The sequence below is a fragment of the Dasypus novemcinctus genome, chromosome 2 (assembly GCF_030445035.2).
Source record: "Dasypus novemcinctus isolate mDasNov1 chromosome 2, mDasNov1.1.hap2, whole genome shotgun sequence".
Taxonomy (NCBI): domain Eukaryota; kingdom Metazoa; phylum Chordata; class Mammalia; order Cingulata; family Dasypodidae; genus Dasypus; species Dasypus novemcinctus.
The window spans coordinates 79,990,296-80,000,558 of NC_080674.1; positions in this window are offsets into that span (position 1 = coordinate 79,990,296).

Below are 10,263 nucleotides of genomic sequence, written 5' to 3' on the forward strand. Positions count from 1 at the left end.
AGGGGGAGGGGAAGGGGGAAAATAAATAAAGAAAAGACAGCACAGACAGCAAAAACAGCAGGGGGAGGGGAAGGGGGAAAATAAATAAAGAAATCTTTAGAGGTTCCTTTCTAAGTTTCATTTTATTTATATCTTGTGAGAATTTATGTTAGAATATCTCCCCCCATAGACACAAACTCATGGTGAAATAGATCTGCCAAGTGGGAAGTTCCAGCAGCAACCAAGTGTCTACTGACACAAGTCTTCATCTTCAGTCCACATCTCATGACCAGCTGATAGGAACCTCTCAGAAGTGGAAGGGGTGAGACTGAAGGTGGCGAGACGTTTTTTTTTGTAACCCAGATGATGCTGATTTAATTTCTATAAAGAAAATATGAAAAAGAGCCGATATCATATCCAAGATTATTAGTTATTGATTAACAATGGAGTTGTTCAGCTTTAAGGAACATTTGATGTTAAGGGATGGGGAGAGATGTACTTTTAATTGATAAATATTAAGTTCCCTTCTATATACCAGGGATTTGGCTGGGTGATGGGAGTAGGATGCAAAAAAGAGATGGTAGGAGAGTGCAAAACACACAACGCTGCCTACTCCAAAGTATGTCAAACCGCGGGGGAGGTAGTTCAGGGTTGGTTTCCCAAGGCTAGGGGGTTGGTGGTGGAGGGAAGCTATCACAGAGTGTCCAGCCAGCTTGCAGCAGAATTCGGACTCCTCCACAGCAAGGTTGAAACACCTTTGTCACTGAATCACCAGCATGGTAGATGCTCAAAAATTTTTACCAAATTAGAAAAAAAATGTACATCAGTGGAAAGCCTTTTCTTTATTGCTGATTGACTTTTTAAAAAGAATCATTTTTTTAAAAACTGAAATTTAGTTTATTTTGTTGAGGAATAAAAAGCATAACCTTGTAAAAATATCTAACAAGTCACTCCTGCCCCTGCTTCTGTGGATCAGCCTGTGAGGGCATGGCCTAGCAGAAGAATATAAAAAATAACTCCTGCCTCCTGTTTCTATAAATCAGCCCATAAAAACATGGCCTAGTAGGAAGATATCAAACGAGTGACTTCCCTACCACCCCCCCCCGCCCCCGCTTCTTTAAATCAGCCCACAACCTTGCAGCTGCATTCTGCCTCTATAACCCCCTGCTTGCAACATTTTACCTAGCCAATGAACAAAAGTTATGCTGATCCCACCTGAAATCCTATATAAACCTATGAAAACTAAGAAAGGGGGCTCAGAATTTGGAGATTAACTCTCCTCTGGGCCCACACTTAGTAAGTCTGTTCCTACACTTCTCCTGAGAGCCGGTTTTGGGTCTTTCTGAGGTTCAGAACTCCTGGCTTTGCTGCAACAATTTCATCATCTTTATGCATCTTTTTATCATTAAGATCATACTGTAGATAGCCATGTAACTTTCTTTTCTCCCTTACCACCATGACCTAAGCCTTCCCTCCTGTTAATAAAAATTCTCTCTGCCCCAACTTTAAATCTCCCTCTAAGTGAGGTTTGTTTCTGTAGCACTCGTGATCAAGTCAGACTACAAGTTCCACCAGAGAATCTTCTCCATTTTCGTGCATCTCCAAGTCCCCAAATATGTCAGTGATCATTTTTAAACACTTAGCAAGCTGAGGGGAGGGGTTGGGGGACGGAGGATTTTCAGGGCTTAGAGGAGGCGCAGGCAGGGGCATTTCAGTGGTTTCCTGCCGAACGCCCTGGACCGCCGGGTGGGAGAGGTCCCCAGGAACACCCACCCAGGCCGGCCGCAGTGCCCAGGCCAGCACACTGTTGGAGTTTTCTTAATTTGTTTCTAATCAAATGTTCTGGCTGGAGGGCTTTTCCTGCTGTGGTAGGGTGGGAATGTTTCAATGAATGATTTATCACAAAGATCTGATTCCTCTGTTTAAAAAAACAACAACAAAACTCACTTGTGTAATCTCAGAAATGGAAGGGTTTGTGATGAAACAGGCGCCCTAGGCGGTTCCTGAGCAGAAGATTTCTTGGTAGAGCTTTTTGGGGTGACTTTTCAAAGACTCCTGCCCAGTTGGTCTGCCCCAGGCAAGGCGTCTGAGTGAGGGACTGGGGTGCACAGCCGGCCTTCTCAACAGACAGAGCCTCAGGCAGTGCGTCCCACCTTTTGCCCCTTTCACTGTAGCACCGCAGGCATATTCAGCGGTTTAAAGTACCTAACTGCCTTGGGAGTCAGGTAAGAAAAGAAAGGGAATCAATTATTATGTAAGTCTGGTCCTCAAATAACTCAGAAATGATTAAAACAACTCAAAATTCCCTCTGTCTCTCTGAGGCTGAGGCAGACAGTTTTCTTACTCCTCCAATCTCCCTGATTCCCCATACAGCTTCTTTCCTGTATTTCCACTTGCTTCCAGTCCAGGTCTAAGGCTGGGCTCTCTCTTTTAATACTGTTTAGATCCTAGAGACTAGATTTTTTTACCTGCCTGGCCAGAGGGCAGGCTCTGTGCTGCAGATGGAAGCCATCTTCTCAAAACCCTTGGAAAGCAGCTGGTGGCCCCTCTGCATTGCCAGACTTTTGCTCCACCTCCCCCCACTTCCCAGGACCTTTGAATGGAGCTGAGCTCCTTTGCCATTCTGCCCTCCCCTCATGCATTTCGCCTTTACTGATGGGTGATAAAGTGTTAAAGAATTCACTGTTGCCCCCATATCCTGCCTTGGGACTCCATCATAGTTTTTCTTCCATCATTTGTTCCATATCTACTTTTGGTGATATTTGCCCTTCCAGCCTTGGTAAATATTCACAAAGATTATTATGGGAAAGGTACTGTGCTAGTGCCCCAACTGTACAGAAGGTTATTAGATGTGGCTTCATCCTCAAGGCACTTTGAGCTGGCCCAGGGAGACATAGGCTCTAAGCGCTAGGTGCATTGAGTGCACTCGGAATGGCAAGCAGGAAGGACTGTTCTTGGCTGGCATGGTTAGGGAAGATGTCTCAGAAGAGCTGGGATTTGAACTGAGCCTTAAAGGATTAGGCAGTCCAGTGCTTCCCAACCCACTTAAAAGAAATATATACATTTATTTGCTGATAGACGTGGAGTCTAGCTGATGAATAATAATAATTATTGTTATTATCAAGTTTCAAGGGTTATTGAGTTGGGCAATCACTGTTTTGAGTTGCTGAGATTGATTCTGGCCAGGTAGAGTGAGTAGAAGGAAGGCATTTCAGATGGTGGGAAAAGCTTTAATCAAGGAGAAAAGGCAGGAAAGGACAGAGCTTTTGTTTGCAGGGTGTGGATTCAAGGAGGACAGGCAATAAATAGAATAGTTTGACTGGTATATATTAATGCTTGAGAGGCAGCTCAGAAGGTTAGATTCTATACTTTATTCAGTGAGGAGTCACTGATGGTTTTTGAGGAGAGGGAAAGTTTTAAGCGAGATGAAAGAGTTTCTATAGCAGACGCTTTCTCTGCCTAGAATTAGCTCTCTCCCTTAGACTTGGAGGAGAAACACTATTCTCCTGGGTCCAAAAGTGTCAGTACTCATCTCTTTTTATAGCTGGCTGGCAAACTTAAAATTAGTTGTATACCACTGTTTTGTTCCCATGGCCACCAGAAGACAATCATAAAAATGATAGTCTGATATTGTTATATTTCCCCAGGTCTCTGTCATCCAGTCATGTCTATGGAGAGGTAAGTAGATTTCATAGAAGTGCAGATCAAGATTTTGGAACAGAAAGAAAGGACCAATGTAAGAGACAGAGTAAAGGCAGAAATCTAGGATTTATTGTCCAGTTGGATTTGGAAACAAGCAGCCAGGAGAGGACATGGGGAACCTTGAAGGAAAATAGTTGTTTTTTTTTTTTAAAGATTTATTTATTTCTCTCCCCTTACCCCTCCCCCCCCCCCCCCGAGTTGTCTGTTCTCTGTGTCCATTTGCTGCATGTTCTTCTTTGTCCATTTCTGTTGTTGTCACGGTACGGGAATCTGTGTTTCTTTTTGTTGTGTCATCTTGTTGTGTCAGCTCTCCATGTGTGCAGTGCCGTACCTGGGCAGACTGCACTTTCTTTCACGCTGGGCGGCTCTCCTTACGGGCGCACTCCTTGTGCGTGGGGCTCCCCTATGTGGGGGGCACGCCTGCATGGCAGGGCACTCCTTGCACGCATCAGCACTGCGCATGGGCCGGCTCCACATGGGACAAGGAGGCCCAGGGTTTGAACCGCGGACCTCCCATGTGGTAGATGGGTGCCCTAACCACTGGGCCAAGTCCGCTTCCCAGAAAATAGTTATTTTTGATTTGCAGAGTGACTGCCTCCAAAGACCCAAAGACCCAAAAGACTCAAAGGCTGTCCTTAAGGAGAAGCACTAAGCTTACTGTACACACTGTATTGAAGAAGGACTCTCTCATCCTGGAAGTGTCTCCAAATGCTTAAGCTTACTCAAAGAAGTAATAGGATGGGATTGTTCAACAGATCATGGAAGCTAAGAGACAACATTTTAGGATTCCAGGTCCTACTTAGTACTTAATTGTTTAGTTAGCTGTTTCCCTCAGCAACAGGCCATTAGCACAGAATCATAACAACAGTACTGCTTATAATGGCAAAACCGGGAAACGGACTTTGGCCCAGTGGTTAGGGCATCCGTCTACCATATGGGAGGTCCGCGGTTCAAACCCCGGGCCTCCTTGACCCGTGTGGAGCTGGCCATGCGCAGTGCTGATGCGCGCAAGGAGTGCCCTGCCACGCAAGGGTGTCCCCCGCGTGGGGGAGCCCCACGCGCAAGGAGTGCGCCCGTGAGGAAAAGCCGCCCAGCGTGAAAAGAAAGAGCAGCCTGCCCAGGAATGGCGCCGCCCACACTTTCCGTGCCGCTGACGACAACAGAAGCGGACAAAGAAACAAGACGCAGCAAATAGACACCAAGAACAGACAACCAGGGGAGGGGGGGAAATTAAATAAATAAATAAATCTTAAAAAAAAAAAAATAATGACAAAACCTTTCATTTATGTAAGGTTGGGCCCCAAACTCTTTTGGACTCTTCATGAAACCTATTGCAACATTGAACTGTAGTAGTTGATGAATAAAAATATATTTACTTAGGTCCTCTTACCTCTCTTAAGCAAATATTTAATCCAAAAGGAAATATGAGTTATACTTACCAAACACAGTATTTTCCCCTGGGGAAATTAACAACTGTCCTTTTTATAAGTTCTTTCCACTAATATTCAAGATATTTCCTAGTGCTCTATTGTCTAGAAGCAAGGAAGCTCCCTAGGGACAAGTTAGATGCTTGGTAATGTCCATGAGCTCTGCAAGAACTCCCGAAGAATAAAGCCTTCAAGACATAAAAGGTATGATACAAAAAGAGGAAAGGGCACTTGCTAGCTACTCTCCTAAAATATATGTAGAGTCCTTCTGAGAAGGATGCTGAGCAAAAAAGGGTCTTCATTGTTGAGAATGAGAGGAGATCACCTTCAGTTTAACTATGGTGTCAAGAATAATCTTCAGAGAATGTAATAAAATGTTTCCTAGGTAAAGTCTCTGAATAATGCAACTCTCTTCTTTGAGAATAGCATTAAACTGGACTTCTAGGATTTGCTATTTAGCCCTATAATTAGCTCTCTTTATGGCACATCTGGTGGACTGTGAGGGCAAGAAATATTTCTATCATTGTCATTGCTGCAACCTCAACATCAAGCACAACTACCTGGCACTAATTGAGTGAATGATTAAAGAAAGCGTGGGTAGATCTGATTACCTCCTGTCTGAGAAGATTGCATGGATTATTTTTTATTTATGAAAGTAAGAGAGAGCCAAAAAGAAACCACCAGCACCACCAATCTCCCCTATAATAGTTTGGCAAATAAAGAAAAACTGTGCCTCACAATGAAGAGCTGTGAGGTGCCAATCACTGGCAACTGTTTCAACTTGGAAAAGTACCAGAAATGTTCAGGAAAATACTGAATGCTGCCTATACAAGATTGGAGCAGTAAATTGAGTATATTTATCATTTAAATGAACTACAAATGGAAATCTGAGATAAGCTGACATTCGAACTTACTTTGTACTCACCAGATGAACACTTTGCAAATGGCCTCAGGGTTATGTTCTCTTTAATTTTTTATATTTTTGCTCTAAGATGTGGCGGGCCTGAAATAGCACAATGGGGTGATGATGGTGCCAAAAAGCAATCGAAACAGGTACACAGGAAAGGAGAAGATTGTCTTCTTTTTCCCTGGTTGCAAGTTTCTGAGGACAAGGTAATTTTGAAAACAGAAAAATCTAAAAGGAAGTATTTTTAAAAAGAAAAAGGGGGTTGATAGAAAAGAAAAACAAAAGTGAAAACAACAACAACATATAATCCTTGGAAAAGGAGGGAAAAAGATTAAGGATAAGCAAAGGGAATGAAGGCATGAATAAGAATCAGGATTCTGGGACCTTCTAAGTAAAAGGTAAGGGTCTTTGAAGGCCTATGTTCCAAGAGAGTGAAAATGTAAAAGCAGAGCAGAGGTCTTTGAGAAGTCTTTAAATTTAAACATATACTTTATCCAAGTCTTGTATGGACAACATGGTATTCTGTGTTTAAATTGTGACAGGAATACAGCTTTCTAATGAATCCTTCCTTCTCTCAAGGACAAACACTATCTCCAAAGAGGCACAACCCAATTATGAATGTGACTTGGAAAGTTTTACATGGGTTGACTATTGGTCACAGCATCTCTGTCACCACACTCCCCAGCCCCCATCAAAACCCTTCTTCCCACCAACTCCAGGCAGCAGCCAAACTAAATGGCACAGGTGACAAGCTTGGATAATAACCTTCTCTGTTTCTTCCTTACCATTTCCTTTCATCTCTTCAATTTTAATCTTGCACAAGAGTCCTTTTTTTACTTGCATTTTCAACCATTCACAGAGCATTGTATTTAATTCAGGCAATTTATTTTTCATGTGAACCTACCAAGCATAATAAGACACTGGCATCATCAGTCCCCATGGGACCTGAAGGATCCCGGAAAGTCCCTCTAGAATTTCAACAAAAATCCCAAACTATTAGCCCATTGCCACAAGCTCCACATTTAACTTTAATAAATGCTCTTGCTTTTTATATTTTTTCTGTCTTGTTTAAATACAGTGGATTAATTTCCAATCCTGTTCATTCCCATTATTTTTCAGCTACGTTTTAAATGAAGTACCTTTCTGAAAGTTGACATTGGTGTACAGACAGGGGGCCTAGTGAAGTGGTGGGTCCAGGCCAAGGTGTACCAGCTCAGCCTCTCTTGATGGGTGCTGCAGGCCTCACTTGACATGCCCTCCAGTTCACATTTCCAAGGCAGACTCATTCTCTGTGTCTCTGTTCACAATCTTGACACTCCAAATGGCCTATTCTCACCATGCTTTACTTCTCTGAGGTGAGAAGACCTCAACCCCGTTTCTCATTCCTGTCCAAACATCTGTGGACAGAGTTAGCAGGTGAGGCAGATTCTCTCAGGAGGGAATGTGGGCAAGGAGGAAATGAGTGGCATCTCTTCTCCCATTTCCTACAATCTGCCATTCTGTCATGGTCTTGACAGGGGTAATGAATAAATACTTGATTCCTTTTTTGTTGTTATGTTTTGTTTTATTTTCACCTTAGGCTCTTAACCGTAGGTAATTATCTACCAATCTACCTATCAAACAACAGATTCTGTAGGAATTAGTGTCTGATTTTTTCAATTTCTGGCTATTTGTTCAATAGGAGATGAGCTCTAGGATCACTTTGGGGATAAATCCTTGCAAGGGCTAAGTATCTTGGTATAAAATCAGAACCAGTTCATTCTGTGTATGTAGCCACTGAGGGCTGACTCTGGGAAAACACTCAAAGTGGATAAAGTTTGTCTGTCCTTCTTTAGGAATTTCCCCGATCTCCTGGCAAGTATGACTTAAATTTGCACAGTACTTTATGGTTTACCAGCAGTTTGAAATGGATTATCTCATCTCATACGCATAAACACCCTGAGTGAGGAACACATCATTAGTCATCATTGTCCCCATATTGTAGACAAAGAAACTGGTGCTCATTCAACAAATATTAATGGAGCAAGGACCATGTGGAGGCACAATGATGAGCAATACTTTCTTACCTTTGGGGAGGCCCCGAGTGAAGGATAAGAGCCTAAGGAATGGAAAACTTCTTGTTGCAGGGGTTACCAGATTTTTATAGGACCAGGGTTGGTGTTTTAGTTTGCCAAAGGACTGCAGATGCAAAGTACCAGAAATGTGTTGGTTGCTTCTTTTTTTTTAGGAGATACCAGAGATTGAACCTGGGACCTTGTACATGCAAAGCAGGTCCTCAACCGCTGAGCTACACCTGCTCCTCATTGGCTTTTATTTTTTAATTTATTCTCTCCCCTCTCCCCCCCCTCCCCCGCCAAGTTGTCTGCTCTTTGGGTCCATTTGCTGTGTGTTCTTCTGTGTCCGCTTGTATTCTTGTCAGCAGCACCCGGAATCTGTGTCTCTTTTTGTTGCGTCATCTTGCTTTGTCAGCTCTCCATGTGTGTGGCACCACTCCTGGGCAGGCCAGACTTTCTTTCGCACGGGGTGGCTCTCCTTATAGGGTGCACTCCTTGCACATGGGGTTCCCCTATGTGGGGGACACCCCTGAGTGGCACAGAACTCCTTGAGCGCATCAGCACTGCACATGGGCTGGCTCACCACATGGGTCAGGAGGCCCTGGGTTTGAACCACAGACCTCCCATGTGGTAGGCAGACGCTCAGTCTGTTGAGCCAAGTCCATTTCCCTGTTGGCTTTTATAAAGGATATTTATTTGGGGTAAAAACTTACAGTTCCAAGGCTGTGAGAAGTCCAGCTCAAGGCACTGTTAAGTGTTTTCTCACCCGAGTTTCACCCAAGTTTTCTCATCAAACTACTGTTGATCCTGGAGTTGATGCTACATGGTGAAGAAAAATGGCCACCATTCTCTGGGGAGTCTGCCTTCCCCTCCAGAATCTACCATCTCTTTGAGCTTAGCTGTGAGCAACCAGGCATAGCGCTTGTCTCTTTCTAGGCCTCCTATGTCAGTCATGGCTGTTCCGCTCTCTTCCCAAGTTCAGCTGTGCGCTATGAGGGATATAGCAGGTCTGGTCTCCTCTTGAGCTGTTCCATGAGCCCAGCCACATGGAGTCTTTGTGCTAAGCAATCCTTTCTCTCACATTGCAGAATCACACATGCCTGCTCCCTTTTTCCTCTGTCCGACTCTATGTATCCCTTTATATCAGAGCCAGCAAGAGGGCGGAGACTCATCATGAATCATGCCTCACTGTCATAATCCAGTCAAATGGGTCTCATGCCCACAGGAATGTATTTTTTTAAAACATAGTATTTCTCTTATTGGGATTCATAAAATAATTTCAAACTGCCACAATAAGGTAACAAGAAATGCACTCTAGGGCCCAAACTCATTCTTATTTGACCTCTTATAGAGAAGATCTACCAAGTCTAATGTCCAGCAGTGCAACCTCAGACCTTATAACAAAGCCAAAAGAGGCTTTAGAACTGGCAACGTGTGGGGTATTTTGGACCCAGAGTTATCCTGTAGACACCAGATTGGGCATACTGCGCTCTGGGAGCCCCTGACCAGGCTCAAGATACTTTTCTGAGCAGGACAACTGTAGAGTCCTCTCCTGAAGCAGAGCACACAGAAACTCTCCCCCACCCTTCCGCTCAATAAGAAATATAAGTATAGATTACATTTACTGTGAGAGGTCAGCCCTTAAAGAAATAACAATTGGGAGAACTGCACCAATTTGTTTAAACCACAAAGATGAAGTCTAATACCTGCAAGCACCAAGATGTGTTACTATCAACTGCTTGTGGTCAGAGGTAAGACTTCAATACAGAACACTTTTCATGCTTGCTCAACTGCCTGAAAAAGAAGTAATAGTTTGCATTTGAGGGGCTGCAACCAAACAGATGTCCAGAACTTTTGCCCCAAGAATTTAATCCAACATCTCCAGGGATTATCAGGATTTATCATCACTGGACACCTTTGATTTTATTCCCAGTTGGACACAAGAGAATTTAAATTATTTTGAGGAATAACAAAACATCTCTTTTGGCCATGCTACCCCCTCCCCTTTAAAAAACATTTGAGATAGCAACATGGGTGAGATAAGTGTGAAATAATGTTAAGAGGCACCATTCCTGGAAATAGTACAGAACTGCTTCCTTTAGTACAGAACTGCTTCCTTCTGCAGCCTCTGTGGTGGCCAGGGGTCTGCAGGCCATCTGGATCCAGGCCTAGGAAGTGACTCAGACATGGCAAA